At 51.4% G+C, this 15,607-nt stretch overlaps 1 long non-coding RNA gene across 6 annotated transcripts in view; it reads right to left on the bottom strand.

Moving 5' to 3' along the window:
• Positions 1-440: 440 nt before the first annotated feature.
• The window catches only part of LOC116745538, a 170,086-nt gene continuing 154,919 nt past the window's right edge, over positions 441-15,607 (bottom strand). For 4 of the 6 annotated variants that reach the window (XR_004347459.1, XR_004347454.1, XR_004347456.1 and 1 more), the window contains one exon: positions 8,833-14,033. This is a non-coding gene — a long non-coding RNA (uncharacterized LOC116745538). Of the gene's footprint in view, positions 1,133-2,319; positions 2,501-3,560; positions 3,622-8,832; positions 14,034-15,607 lie in introns of those variants that run through there. The other 2 variants (XR_004347455.1, XR_004347458.1) reach the window with 1 other exon arrangement.

Here is a 15,607-nt window from a genome sequence, read left to right as displayed (position 1 = left end):
TCTGCAGGTTACCCATTCTAGTATTTAACCCACTGTCGCGCCAAGGAAGCCTCCGTCTGGGTACCCCAAGGGCCCCGGGTTGCAGCCACACTAAGATAGGATCACACCTTTTAAAAGATATTTCCACCTCGCAGCCTGAAATCAGACTTCACCTTTCTCCCATCCTCCACAACCACCATGTTGGCCCTCTACACACACACACACACACACACACACACACACACACACACACACACGTGTTTCGCTACCAGACTTCCCTAAGCCAGTTTAATTGAAAAGGCATGATTTAGGCTAATAGACAGCAGATGGGTTTGGCTGCAAAACGCAGAGAAGCATTTGCTGAACATGATTTACAGCAACGAGGCAAAACTTTCTCCTTTTTATATCTTTCTTCGAGCTCCGCGGCCAAAACAGCTCAGCAGAAATGAGAGGAGAAAAAAAAGTAATTAAGTGTTTAATTTTTAAACAATTTTTAACTCCCTTTTTAATTGCTTTACATAAACCTGTCCTAGAATTTTACAGCCTTCAAATCTCTGTCTAAGTCTGGTCCTTGTTTCTGGTTTTAATTACAGGGAGGCTTGTCTGGCACATTAAATTAGAAGAAGAAGAAGAAAAAAAAGAAACACACACATGCACAATTTCAGAAATATTTTTCTGTTGGACTCCCAGCTGAACATCTAATATTTCAGCGTGCGGACGGGAAAGCTCGGCCCGGGAGGGCTTTGGTGGAAGGAAAGTAGACTAAGGGCTTCTGCAGCATTATTGCATCACCTCCTGAACTGTCTCTTACTGTTATTAGGATTGAGAGACCAGTCATAGGACAGCGTCTGATAGCCCACAGTGACCCTGGACCCCTCAGTTTTGCTCGGAAGGCTTCCCAGAAAAGCTGGGCGTGTGCAGATGTCTTGGGCTTTGGGCAGACCTGAGGTTCTCATTTCCAAGCCAGGCCATCAGATCTTCTGCTCACTTCTCAGCAGTCCGTCTGAAGCAGGACAGGAACCGGTGAGGAACACAGCGTGCACGAAACGAAGGAGATGGGCCCCCGCAGTGCAGGGTGGATGGGAGCAGATTCCGGCTGCGGGATGACCAGGAAGCTGCCCCTTTGCAGAGACAGCTGAAGCCGGGTCTGGACCTGCAATGACCAGCGGAACTTCCTGTGGTTTCCACTATGGCAGCCACTAGCCTCCATGCGGTGGTTTAAATTTAAAGAAAGGAACGTTTAATAAAATCTAAAATTCCAATCCTCAGTTGCACTAGCCGCGTTTCAACTGCTCCGTAGCCTCCTGTGGATAATGGCTCGTTAATATATGGTACAGTGTACGTATGGGGCATTTCCAGCCCCGAAGAAGGTTCTGTTGCCCAGAGGTGCTCTGGACTCTTGCTACTGAAAGTGTCGGCGGTGTGGGCGTCCCCGGGGAGGTGGCTGGAAACGCAAGATCTTGGGCATCACCAAGGCTTGGAAACTGCCTCCTAACAAGGCCCCAGGTGATTTGAACACACATTCAGGGTCACATCCCTGACGCAATGTGGCTGACTGGGCCTGGAACGGAGGAATGGTCCGTGGATTCCCTTCGAGGTGTGATCAGAGCGTGCAGATGTGGGGTAAGGGGAGGCGTGCCATAAAATGTCCTCAGGACACAACCCCGCAGGGCTGAGGCTCCCCGGCTTGTGTTCATTAGCTCCGAGGCCCCAGACCCCCGTGGCAGACCCTGCCCAAGCCTGCCCTGGGTCCCTCCAGAGCTCACGCTGGGAGGGCAGCTCTGGGGATGGGGCCAGGCCAGCGCGGGCTCCCCACACATGGTCATTACCTCCCGAAAACCCGGGAGTTATTACAATTAAAACACGTTGCAGGGGGGAGAGGGGGCAGGGGGGAGGTCCCGTTAGGAAGGAACGCTGGGATTAAAAGAAATTAGGGCAGTTGCCATGGCGACGCAGCCAGGCCGGGCCTACCCTGTGATTATTTCAGTGGGAACGAGATGCATGCGGGCAGATGGCGCTGGGACGGGGGGTGCTGGGGAACCGTACCCAGCTGCACGGCTCAGATCTATGCTTTTCCCTTCAGACTGGGACACAGCAGCCCAGGAAATTCTCCCGAGGCTGATTCCTGATGGCGTTCCCGTTCTCTGGAATGACGGCTTATCCCGTGGACCACGGTGCCCCAGGAAGTCTACACCCCAGGCCTCAGTCTGGTTTCTTTTGAAACCAGGAAACTCCCAAGAGGTCCCCTGCTCTCATGACCTCGTGGGTGGAATGACCTGGCCTGGTTTCCTATCAGCGCAACTCCTGCGATTAGGAGACCCAGACACCCATTTCTCTCACCTGAAACGGGAAGCACAGGTGTGTGTTGGGAGAGGTCGGAGAAACAAGGGGTGAGGATGTCTTGGAAGGGGGCCCATGCTAATGTAGGAGACGGAGATCCGTGCCGGGGCCACCTCCAGGTACCAGCAGAGGATTGGGGTCCTTGCAGAAGGGGAAGCCTAGTCTGGTACAGCTACAGGGCCTGCAGAAGAGAAAACAGTAATTAGCTCCCCGTCTTGCTGTTGGTCTCCTGGGGAGGGCCAGCAGCCCTGAGCAGGACGGAGAAGCTGTTTGGACACCTCTGGGGGAGCAGAGAGGATGGGCTGGGATGCGGTGATGGGGTGAGAGGGAGAGGGATCCAGTCTGCTTCTACAGGCCACGCAGCCAGCAAATCCTCATCTGCTCCGGTCTCATTTCCTCTGCTGCCACCTTAGTGGACTCAGGCCACAGGGAAAGGGCTAAAAGCACTAGCCCAGGTAGAGGGGTTTCACGCGTAGGGATGTTGGCTTCCATCCTGAAGGTTAACCTGACCCCAGGCAAGTCCTTGGTCCTCCTCAGGCACCCAGGCTGGAGACCTTTGAGCTGCCAAAGCCGCGGGCAGGAGACCCCATCTCGGAACACTCTCCTCTCCTGGCCCCTTCCTCCCTTTTGAAGGCTGATTAGTTCCAACCCCAGAAACCACTGTCCCTCATCCTGACCTTCCGCAGAGCTCTCCCTGTTTGTATTTGCACCATCCAAGGTGCTCCTACATAAAATGCATGGCGTCGATGGTAGACCCAAGTGCAAGACTTGCCTCAGTCCCAGACTCAGGGAGTGAACTTGGGCGGCTCCATCAACCTCTCCAGCTCACTTTCCTTCCCTGCAAAAACACCATCTCATTCACAGCGTCACCATGAGGATTTGAGACGGTGGACTTCACGTGTCTCTGCCACAACCAGCCTTCCCAATTTGCCCCAGTCCCGGGGGCTCTGGGGATGCGGAACTTTCGGTTTTAAAATCAGGACATTCCCCGGCAAACTGAGACATGTTGGTCACCCTTCCAGGCACAGGGTGTACGTCTTGGAGGTCCAGCTACTATTGTACGTAGGGCCTTTGCTCCCTTGTAAAATTCTTTATACGTTGTATGTATGTACACAAAAGTATGCATATATATATATATATATACACACACACACATACATACATTTGTACATATATGCATGTGCATTTTCCAAAGAGATAAACTGGGAGGTAATTATTCACATGTCAAAAAGAATATTTACCTGGTGAAATGATAAAATGTAGCATTCTTCTCTCTGCAAGGTTGGGACCACGAATGGGACTCTGTAGATGGAAAATTCAGAGAAACTAAGCTGATGGATTAGAAAGTGACGAGCAGTCCATTTCCTTACTGAGATCCTTTCATTTCTGGGTGAACCCCGCAGCATTTCTAGAAGATTCTTTTGCACCCAGCATTGCTGTCCTCTTTCTGGGGGGGCAGCCGAGCACACAGCCGCCACTGCCAGCCATTTGTCTGGGGAACTGCTGTCAGGAGTGGCGGTTTTCAAAAGGCTCCCGGGTGTGCTCAGCCCGGATGGGAGTTCTGAGCTGGCGTTAGCTTTTCATCACACAAGCACCCTGTTTATTTTCCTACCCTCACCTCAGTTCAGAGAGTTCATAGACCGCCAGGTTTTAGCAACTCTGAAAGAAACTCCAGGTGGAGAGTTCACACACAAATCGAAAGCACCAATATCATGTCATCTTGCCCAAGGCTTTTTTTTTTTTTTTTTTTACCGCTTAGCTCTCGGAACAATGCGTAAGAGGGGATAGGAGAGAAAGGGCGGGAATGACAAAGGGGTCCCCATCCCCTCCCGGCCCATGTCCATCTTGAAAACCCAGAGGCACAGCTGACTGGTGCAGGCAGCTTGGCCCTGTAAGGGGCTTTAAGAAGGGATGGAGTGCCGCAGGGCAGGCCAAGTTGCAGTCCTATAGCTGCTGGGCCATCATCCCTGGCTCCACCACAACGAACCCTCAGCCTGGAGCTCCAGCAGCAAAGGTCAGCTGGGCAAAGCGGGTGGCACCGAGGACCCCGTGTCTCTGCACCTCCCCTCCCCTCCACCTGATGCTCTCAGGTGCAGCCGGAGCCCTGTGGCTACAATCTGTTTCCTCACTCCCAGTTCAAACCAGGAAGAGAAAGGGCCCAGCTGGAAACACATCCTTTCTCCTTCAAGGTGAGGTGACAGCGGGGCCAGCACAGCCAGCGGGGAGGATATTAGAAGGTGCTGAAAAGGGAGAACTCTCTTTTCTGCTCGTTGGAGGGATCAAAGTCCTTATTTAATGAAAAGAAGGCAGATCACCTCTGTGCTCCCCGGAGCCTCAGCCTCCCCGAGGCCAAAGCAGCCCCAGGATTCCAGCCCCAGAGCTCCCGGCCTAAGGCTTGTATCCAAGGGAGCAGCAAACGGTCCACCTGCCCGGTAACACCGGGCAGTTGTGCCAGGGACTTCACAGTGATGTCTGGGCTTATTAGCTCTGACTGTCATCTGGTGAGAGGTGCCCCCCACATCTCCGAGACTAAGGCTCAGTCTTGTTTGGAAGAGAAAACTGAGCTAAAGGATTCCTGAGCCCCTCCCCATACACCCCATCTCCATCCTACCTACTTCTTCCATTGAGTTTATCAAGCTGCCTTGAACTCTCTCTCTCTCATCTTTGACCTCTTACAGGAGAAGACGGGCCTTTTTTGTGTGCCTTTGTATCCCATGCACACAGTAAGCACTACATAATGTTTGTCTACCTAAACAGATTCTTTACAGCTCTCCTACTATGTCTGTCCAGGGGGGACAAAATCTCTATGGTACCCAGGCCAACGCCCCAGGAATCCGGGCAGGGTATCCTGGCCTCTCCTTGCCCCTCACCTCTCCTTTTCCACCAATTTTCCCGAAGGAGGCCCTCCTCACACCAATTAACAACGAAAAAGTGCAAACAAGCCTCAGAGGAAGAAAAGTAGTAAAGAGAAAAAACAAAGAAACAACAACCGGTAGAAAAGAAAGAACGCAACGTGCAAGAGTCCACGTAGACTAGGAGCTAGCATAGCCCAGCTCCCCCGACCCCCACCCCAGAAACCAAACAGGAAATCTAGAATCATTACCAAATGCACTTCCCCTCCATGCCCCCCCCCACCAAGGATGCTCAGGCCCGGCTCACCGGCTGGAAGCGCAGGAGGGTGGGGCTTTGATGGATTGATTGGCATTTCCTCCCTCTCTCTTCCCTCCTGACCTCTCCACAGGGTTTCTCGGTGGATGGCTGGTGGGAAGGGACGGAAGCCTCTTGCTGCCTCCGAGGAGCCACAGGGCTCCAGGCTTTTCCACGCAAGCCTCCCACCATGGTGCCACAGAAGGCGGCAGGCAGCTGGTCTCCCTTGCCCCACTCTGCAGGGAGCCCTGTAACAGCCCTGGCTTCGGGAGCAAGACCCCTTGCTCTTAAAACAGATGAAAACTTTTGGCATGAAAATAAAATCTGTTCCAAGGAAGCAAGTTGTAACCCTTTTGGAGTAAAACGCAGGCCACGAGATCGAAGTAAAATGTCAGCAGGAACCAGAGCTACAGGGACCGTGAGTTCAAGTTCTTTCTCCATGGGTTATTCCTTCTGCTCGGAGCACAGCCGAGGATTGCTCCCCGGCTCTGTGCTAGCTGTCTCACCAATCCATCGAGGGTCACCCAACTCTTTTCTGTCAGGGGCCAGAGATAAATATTTTCGGCTTTGCAGGCCCCAGGGTCTCTGCTGCAAATACTCAACTCTGCCATTATAGCACGAAAGCAGATGCAGACAATACACAGATGAAGAGGCGGGGCTGTGTTCCAATAAAACTTTATTTATAAAAACAGGCAGCTGGCCAGACTTGACCTGCCCACGGGCTACAGTTTTCTAATTTCTTGGCAAAGATCATGCGGACAACAGAGTAATATGATAGTTAAAGAGCACGGCCTTTGAAGTCAGGCGGACCTAGTTCATACCTCCGCCCAAGTCTTATTTATTAGCTGTGTTACCTTGGGCCAGTCACTGAACTCAATCAAGCTCAATTTCCCCATCTTTGAGACAGGATACTAACGCCTGCCTCATGGGGCACTGTGACGATGAAACGGACTAACAAAAATCGCCTGACACTCAATCAATGCTGGCTGTCAGTCATTCTCATCGTGAGGGAAAGGAGGTGGGTGGCTTTGAGTCTTTCGTGGCTGGAAAAGCCTCTGCACACGTGGGTGATGAGGGTCCGCAGTGTCTTTCTGTGCAAAAGTTCATTTCCTGAAATTTAATATTCCATGGATTCCCTTCCTGACGTGAAATCAGCGCTTGCACCTTTGAATCATCTGAGGGGTTTTCAATCTCATTGCCCACGCTGCAGCCCGGGCCAATTAACCAGAATCTCTGGGGGTGAGACCCCCCCCCCCCCCCCCCCCCCCCGCACTCCCAGCCATCCAGTTTATTTTGAAGCTACCCAGACGATTCCAATGTGAAACCCAAGCTGAGACCCACTGGACTTCTCGGATGCAGAGAACGCGGAAGAGTTCTCTCTTCCTTCTTGCCCAGGGTATGGTCCAGGCACGGGCAGCCTCAGCATCACCTGGGAGCTTGTGAGAAATGTAGACTCAGGCCCCACTCCAGACCTGCTGGATCAGACCCTGCATTTGACAGAATCTCCAGGGGTTTCCTATGCGTATCCAAGTTTGAGGAAAACCAATCTATTCCACATGGGCCCCAACAGGCGTGACTCATTATCAGAATCCCTTGCAAAGCTCAGAACATTCCTAGACCTCATCACCAACTCACTGAATCTGAATTACCATGGGTGGCCCAGGGCTTGGTACTTTCCTCCAATATTTTATTTGAAAACGTCCAAACACATAGAAACGTTATACCTGCATACCCACCTAGACTCTGTGACGTCAAGATGTCACTGTGTTTCATCACACATCTATGCATTTATCCATCCATCGACCCATCTTACTCTTTAAACATATGTCAAGGTAAAACGCAGATAGCAGGCCCCTTCAGCCCTAAATATTTCAGCATGTACGTGACATCGCTAATTTTTAACAAGGTTTCCTTGATGAAGCTATTCATCTAGGGACAGTCTTTTTCTCTGTCCAGAAAGAACAGTACTTAAGACTTGGTAAAAAGCATTCCTCTCCCTCCTAATTTTAAAAAAGGGATACTTCAGCCTCTCTCGGTGCTATCACTTTCAGTATTATGAGACGATTTCTGATGTTTGACCTACTTCCACATTGCTCCATGAATCCCATCTCCTTTTTCCCTTGGTAGCACGTTAGAAGACAGTCACTCACTATTATCTCTACCGGATCTCTTGTATTTAACTCTGTTAGTCACTGCGTGCTCCAGAACCTCCCCTGGTGCTTTCCCTCCAAAAAGCATCTCCTGGCAAAACACTGGATCTTTTCAGCAGTGCATCTGGGGAAACTAATAGCCTTCCTCTGCACTTTCCAATTCTGTAGCTGAGAAGCTGTGGAGGAGGCTTAAGGACAACACGCTCTATCGCTGCTCCTTCCAGGTTTTGGAAAACCATGGACCAGAAAGCAGTGATCTCAACTATACCTCTGGTTTTTCCCTCCATCTTGGGTTTACTTGGACCGTTACCTGCCGAATACAAAACTCCAAACTCTGTCATTCAGGGCTGATGTGAACCCCAAAACTTATCAGAGATATGTTTCTGCTAGTTTAACCTGGAAAGGAGGCTGGCCCCGGGACACAAGGCAGGACTATTCATTCTAGTCAACAACTCAAGCCGTTTTAGGAAAGAGGCTCTGCTATTCCAATAGTGCACTAGCCCTTAAGAATCCTTCAGAATCTTAGAGGTGGGGCTGCAGTTAGAACCAGCCTGCACCCTTCCGATCCTCCCCAGGCACTCAGACAGACAGTCATCAAAGCCCTCTGGATAAATTAATCAGAGTGATTGCCCAGTCATTGCCCAGTGATTTCCAAATACTCTTTCCAACCATCTACCAAAAGGCTGTCCCAGAGTCTGAACACCACCCAACCACACCAAGTCGCTCTGTCTTACATAACAAGATAAAAGGGCCAAGAATGAGGCAATAGTCACTCAGCATTTTCACCTACAAACCTAAAAAGGCCTGGGTTCTCTGACCCCCACCCCAGCCTGCTTCATGTCCAGACCACCCACTCTCTGTTTGCAACTGTTCCTCCACCCCTGAAACCTGACACCCTCCTCTGTAGGAACCACCCATGTTTAAACAAATAAACATTCCATAGTAACCAGTTCCCCGGTGGGATTCAAATAAATGTCCCAGGAAGGAGTAGGGGGGGAGGGGGAGGGTACCTGGGCCTTCTGTGCAGCTTGGCGGCCTCAGAGCAGCCTTGGGCGGGGGTTTCGCTGCAACCATTGGGTGCGTGGGTGCTTATGTCCAAGACTAGCAATGAGACCCACCCCCCAAATTGGGGAGGGACTTCATGGGCTGAGGGGCTCTGTACATGCCTCCTGGGGAGGTGGTGGCTGCTGGAACTCCGGGAGGAGCGGCAGGGATGGTGGGCAGCGGGTGATCAAAGAGGAAGACCCCCCCCCCCCCAAAGCTGTGCAGAGATCCCCTCTGAGCTTCGGGGTAACTCAGCCATAAACCCTGAATTCCCACTGCCATTTGGGAGGGTGGAGGGTGGGTGGCCGAGAGGAGAAGGAATCGGCTCTCGATGACTCAGAAACACTTAAATATAACCCAGAGACTCGCCTGCAGTGAGGAGGGGATGGGTGGAGAGAAGCGGGAGAGACCCACAAGTCAAAAATCTCCTTGCCTCTGACTCAATGGAGAAAACCACCGGGCGTCCTCGGTTTCACGGAACGCGGGCGGCTGGGAGTAAAGGCTCAGCTCTGTCACGGGTCGGTTGGTCCACAGAGTCACTAATGAAAAGGATTTTCAAGCGTATCTGAGAAATCAGAGGGAAGACGACAATTGCCCCATTGCCACTTTAAGAGAAACTCCAGGAGTGGCAGCCTTCCCCCAACCCCCAGTGGAGGGAGGAGAGGCTGGCCCTCCCTCCTCAGAAGCTGGCCCAGTGGGTTTATGGATGGAGGAAAATGTGGACGAGACCGTGCTAGAAAGCTGGCCGCACACCACTAGTGCGTAAGGAAGAGAGGGGGGACGAGGGTGACCACGTTTCAAAAATAAACACAAACCCCAAAATAAACACTGTTAATGGAAGTGACTAATCAAGGGTGTGCTGAACTTGGTGGTTCTTGATAAGATACAGGGGGAAATGCACTTGGAAAAAATAACAGATTTTTCCCCCCTTTGATAAATAAAGCAACGGGGAGAGGGCGGCGGGGTGGGGTGATGAGGGTTCACGCTTGTCTCAACCTGGAGCAGAGGTTGAAAAAAAGCACAGTTTCTCAATCCTGACGCTGTAGACATCTGGGGCTAGATAACCCTTTGTAGTGGGGGCCTGTCCTGTGCATTGTAGGATGTGTAGCAGCATCCCGGCTCTCTACCACTAGATGCTTATAGTACCCTCCCCTCAACCGAAAATATCTCCAGACTCTGCAAATGGCCCCTGGGGTGCTGGGTAGGGGGACAAAACCACCCTCGGTTGAGAACCAGTGGCTTCAAATCAGGAGCACAGCTGAGTTTGAAAGTCACCTACAGGCTCCTGGAAGGCCTCAGAAGGACCAGGCAGCTGGCCAGCAGGAAAGGGATGTAGCGTCTCACGCATTTGAGCATTCGCTGGTCATTAATGCTGTGCGCCAGCAGGAAGCCACCCCCTGGCCTCCAGATCCACACGCCCAGAATCCTGTGGGTTAGGGAGGCCCTAAGATTTAGCCTGTTAGCAAGTGGGTACACAACTCTACTGCTTCCAAAGTTCTCGAAAAACTGTTGCCATTGGTCTCAAAGTTGCCTTGGCCGGGAAGGTGAGCGACTCTGGCCCATTTCACAGAAGAATTCTGCAGAGAAAGGACATCAGGGATGCCAACTGGAGTCCACTGGGCAGAGCCAGCTGTGTCACTCAGCTCCAAAGGGAGCTGCAGGGGGGCCCATGGGAGTCACTTCTCAGACACCAAGTTTCTCTTGCAAGACAGAGACTGATGCGAGGGCAAGGGATGGGAGAGGGATTTTAAAGACACAGAAATCCCTTGGCCACCCACAACTTTCTCTCTGCCCACCAAGTCTCCTGTATTCAGCACAGCTGTCCCTTTGGTAGGGGAGGGGGAGGGTTATCCAAGTCCTGTAAGCAAAGCGTCAAACACCTCCTGTGCCATCTTTGCTGGCGAGCACCTCCACAGGAACCACCTTTAGTTCAGGCTGCCCCTGTTTCCAGAAGAGAATCGCATCCGAGGTCATTCTGTACCCACGCAGCCTGGCCTGCTGTGTCATGAGTCCATGGGCGGCACACATCACCAAAGCGGGTATTTGCTGCAAAAGGGCTTTCTGTTGGACTCGGGAATTTTTAAATGTCGGTTGCCTATGTCACTTTGCAAGACGGAAAACAGTTCCAGGCGCTGCTACCTTGCCTCCGCAAGCTCTGCCCAGAGATGGGCTGCTGGGCTGGAGGGGAAAAGTGATGGACGGGGACGAGATGAAGAGAGGTGAGAAGGTTATTGGCTGGTACATCCTGCTGTGAGTCTTCGCCTCTGCCTCTCCCTCCCTCCAGCCCCAATTCTGGAAGCTACCTCCCCGCCTGGCTGGGCGCTCTCCTCCTCAGCAATCTGCTTTCCACCAAAAAAAAAGTGTTCTAAATAGAGCGGAACCGAGAATGGGATGCAGCCCGGATGAAGTCTTCCCCATCCTGGAGAGCCCAGCGTCCCCGGTGGAGGGCTGGTCCACCCCCAGTGCCTCTTATTCAAAGCATTCTTGACCCTGGAGCGCCCAACCCTGACGGCAGGCATGAAGCTGCCGTGAATGGATTTTGCTTCTACAGCACTTTGCCTGGACTGGATCCTCCCTCCCTCCTAGGCTTTCCAGATACCTTCTCTGGCCTCCTCTCCCTGCAGGTACTACCCTCTAGGCATCCAGGGAGCTCTATTCCAGGTGGGGACCAGAGGCCCGATGCATCAATGCTCGCCATCAACTTGCCGAGGGAGGCTGGGTGGCTTAATTGACCCGCCTGACCCTCAGCATTCCCCAAACCGAGGTCCACGAACAGGGACCGCAGTCTCTCATCGCATCAGATTGTTGAACGCTAATTTTTATTGACTTAGAAACTCCCATTGCTCTCAAAAGGGCCTGGGCACCAGGCTGGGGGTGGACCTTCAGACATATCTCCTCCTGTGCTCTGGGAAAGTTCTACCCAAGGCTCATCCCCACCAGGCACAGAGCCTGCAGCACGTTTTGGGATCGAGGCTCAGCGCGTGTCACTCGTTAACACACACCAACAGGATTATTCCCATGCCAGCCAGGTTTTATTAATGAGGGTCTCACACCCCCTGGAATAAGAACCCTTCAGCCCTCAGAAGGCAGGGCCGTGAGAAAGCCCACGTCCTCCAAAGAGGAAAGTGTCTCCAACATCCTCCAAGGGGCCAAGGGTCTCACTTCGCCCTTCACCATGTCACCAACTCGTGACCCAGGTAAAGCCCAGGACAAGTGACCCTGTGACAGCTCTGGGATGTCTCTGGGAGAAGGTTTGGGAGTGGCAGCTGGGAAGGCCATTTGCAGGCTGGGGCTCACGGGGAAGCTGTGGGGGGTGGCAGAGCGCACCCTCCCCCCCCCTTCCTGGTGCCGCCCTGAGTCCAGCCTTAAGGACTCCAAAGCCAGAGCCAGCCCGTGTCTTGTCCGTGAGTCAGCGCCACTCCGCTTCTCAGGGCCTCTCTGAATTCAGCACCGCCAAGAACACCAATTCATCCAACCAGGCAAAGGCAAGGAATTTGGAAAGTGAAGTGAACTTACGCAGAATGTATTACCCGCACTGACCACTGTCCGCTTAGCCTGTGCCTTCCTTTCCTCTGTCCCAGCACAGAAGGAAAACAGGGCAGGGGGGAACACGGAGGGGGGGGGGGGATTAAAATATGCAAATAGGGGCCCTTCATAACAATGCATTTCTAAACAAGTAAACAAGAATAATCATTGTTCCAAGCTGCTTGGTTCTTTTTTTTCCCGCCAGTTACATCTATTTCAGAGCTAGGAAAGAATAAGTTAATCCTCTCTATCTCCTTTCTTACAAGTCTGGTTCAGAGCCCTGGAAAGAAAATTAAAATGCTGAAACAAGGTATTTTTTCCCCTCTGGATGAACTGCTTTACAATAAGCTACCTGCTGGGGTCAGGAAACCTGAGGCCAACGGCTTTCTGCTCCCACGAAAACTCACAAGGGGGATTCATGCTGAAGAGCTTTCTCAGAGAGACGGTCACCCACACATAAACCTTTGTATCTGTTCCAGCTTTTATTTGAAACCATTTCTCTCCTCTGCTTCACCTCCTTCCCTCCTTCCTTCTCCCCGGAGAACAGCTTCCAGCCAGGGCAAGATGCCCGCCATGTCCTTGCCTTGTCTGGAAGTGAAGGGGTGATGGAAGAGACGAGAGAAGGCAGGCTTGGGGGGTTGCTCCCAGTGCCCCGAGAGGGAGCAGAGTTTCTTTACTATTAGGTGTGTGGTGCTCAGAAGGGGGAGAAACGGTCAAAGTCAAAATAAATAGCGAACGGAAATCGGCAGCCCCTCCTGGGAATGGAAATTGCCCAGAATGAACGTTTATCCAAACACACGAGGAAAATGGTTCCTGTTGAAGGACCGGGCTAGGAACACTCCTTACTGGAAAGGAAATTTGTTTACCACATTTTATTTGTTCCTTAGTTTTTAATGCTGTTCTGGCCCTACGTCCTGTAAACAGACCAGCTTTTCCATTCTCCGGCGGTGCCAGGAGAGCTGAAGACAGAACAGACGAGCTGGTGCCAGAATCCCGAGCGACTGAGGCCTCACAGCTACAAGAACCCACACCCGGCCGGGGGGCTGAGAGAGGAGCTTGTTGGTCTGCAGTGGAGAAGAAGGGTGTGATTTGAAATCTAGGTGTGGAAATGGGGAGAAGGCTGCCTGGCTTGTGAGATCAGCTCCTTTCTCTGCCCGGGTAGAGGAGGCAACGGGAAGGGCTTCAAGAACCCAATGTGTACGTCTGATTGAGTATTCTGTAGGGCTTTCTCAGTCAGTCGAGGCAACTGAAAAGTTCTGGAGAGAACCTGGACTTGGGGAGAAAACACCTGACTGGTATTAGAGTCAGATGAAGCTGATGTGGTGCTGAGGGTCCCCAAGAAGGAGAATCACTGTTCCGAGGGCTAGTATCCAGGCATCATCATATATACTCTTGGCTGGCAACCCAGCTCTAGCCCCCAAACCAAAGCAAACAACCACAAGGGCTCCCCACAGCTGGAGAGATTCAGTGATGCCTTGTTCACACTGGGGAAACGTAGATGTAGTGGCGGAGTTCACATGTGAAGTCTCCTACTACCCAGGTGCAGAGATCACGTGAGCCCAGAGTCATGGCAGATGAGTCCATACCGTTCCACGTTCAGAGCGTAGAGCTAAGAGCCCACATTTATCGAGTGCCGCGTCCCTGGCACCCTTCTAAGTGCCACACCTGCAGTAACTCATCTCAACCTTGCAACCACCTTACGAAGCAGTTTAAAAGATGAGGTTAGGTTACTCCCTGGAGGTTGTCACTGCTAGAGGTCTGGTGATGTCCTAAGACAGGAACCCGAGTCTCTGAATATCTGCGTGAAAAAGAGCAGCCTGTTTCCACCACAGCCAACTCACAATCCCCCTGGAAAATGAATGAGAAAGAGGCATTAGGTAAAGCAACAGAGATTTGGGGCTATTTTGTTTACACAGCAGCCTACAGTGACTAATACAGCTTGCACAGAGAAACTGTAACACTGCCCTTAGGGCAGGGGCCTTATGGGGTGTGCTCTAGGGCAAGTCACTGAACCTCCCTCACCTTACTTTCCTCACCTATAACAAAGAGGTCTTAATACCATCTCACAAAGTTGCTGTGATTCCAGTCAGAAGCTTTGGCAGGAGCTTTTAAACCGTAAAGCGCTGTAAGACGTTGGGCTGTATTCTTTCCTGAACTGCCTGATTTTTCTTGGCCAAGTGTCTTGGCCAAGACATCTCTTGAATGTCTGAAATTGGTCTTGGCGACCAGAGCCCACAGATGACACCCACTTTGTCCAAATTCTAATTTTGCTCATTTGGACAAAGAAGACGGGGTGGTCTTTGAGTTCTTCTCTTCCCCCAAAAGGTGAAACTTCTGCCTACCTTTCTGCTCTCCCCGCCCCCCCCCACAGAAGGGTTGGTTAATCAGATAGCAAATGGGAACAGACTCTTCTCTCCCTGGGTCCACTTGCTCTCAAATGGTGCCTCTTCCACCTTGGCTTCTGTCCCCCAGTGGTAAGCCCTGGAACCCAGGAGGTCCCTCCCCATTAGCAGGGGACCTGCTCATCATACTCCAACTTCTCTGTTGCGACTTGCTGGAAAACGTTCATGACAAGGGTGAAGAGCAGGCAGCATTATCCACCCAGATTCTCCAGTAATGCTCACCGTGAGTTTATTTGGCAAATGCGATTGACGATTTTATGTGTGCCATTCTTGTCTGAGCAGACTGTAAGAGCCCGAAGGCAAAAGACCTCTCATATGTGTTGTGTTTTTCTTCTGGATTTCTCCCTATTAGACAGTGTGAAATTCTTTAGAAATTCTGACCTAAACTTTTGATTTTAAATTTCTCTTTCCTACCTTAAAAATCACCCTAACTCTCAGATAACCGGCAAAAACCAGACATATTCTATTTCAAGAAGAGAGTCTTCAGGGAAAGCAACCAATCAAGGAACAGACACATTTTCTCTGCTGTTCAGAAAACACTTTATTAATAGGCAGACAAAACACAGGCAACCTTAGTGGTATACACAGTAACAGCTCACTAATAGAGAAAGTCAACTCAACATCTTCCTTGTACATCTACCAGGTAAAAGCCACTAAGATACAACTTAGGAGCTCTGAACTTCAGGCGTCCAATGACCTTGGCATGAATCCCAGCTCTCATAACTTGAGCAGAGCCATGGATCCCTGTACATCTCTAATTTCTGAGGATGAAATGTCAATCACAGTGCCTGCCATGTGATGCTGAACATTATTGGGCATTTTAGGGATAAATTTCAAAGTGTACGGAGTGACCCTGTTCCTGCTTTTATGACAGAGAGACAGACAGACAGACAGACAGAGGAATGTTGGGAGAAACAAGTTTAAAACAAGTTCGGTATAAGCATAGTAAAATGACATACAAAAGGTGTTCTGGTGAGGAAGGAGGGAACAGTGTTTGGGGCACCTAGCCAGTGCCAGATG

This window comes from Phocoena sinus, chromosome 20 (genome assembly GCF_008692025.1).
Source record: "Phocoena sinus isolate mPhoSin1 chromosome 20, mPhoSin1.pri, whole genome shotgun sequence".
Classification (NCBI taxonomy): Eukaryota; Metazoa; Chordata; class Mammalia; order Artiodactyla; family Phocoenidae; genus Phocoena; species Phocoena sinus.
Note: the sequence above shows the minus strand (reverse complement) of the source record. Positions and strands in the feature narration are given on the sequence as shown.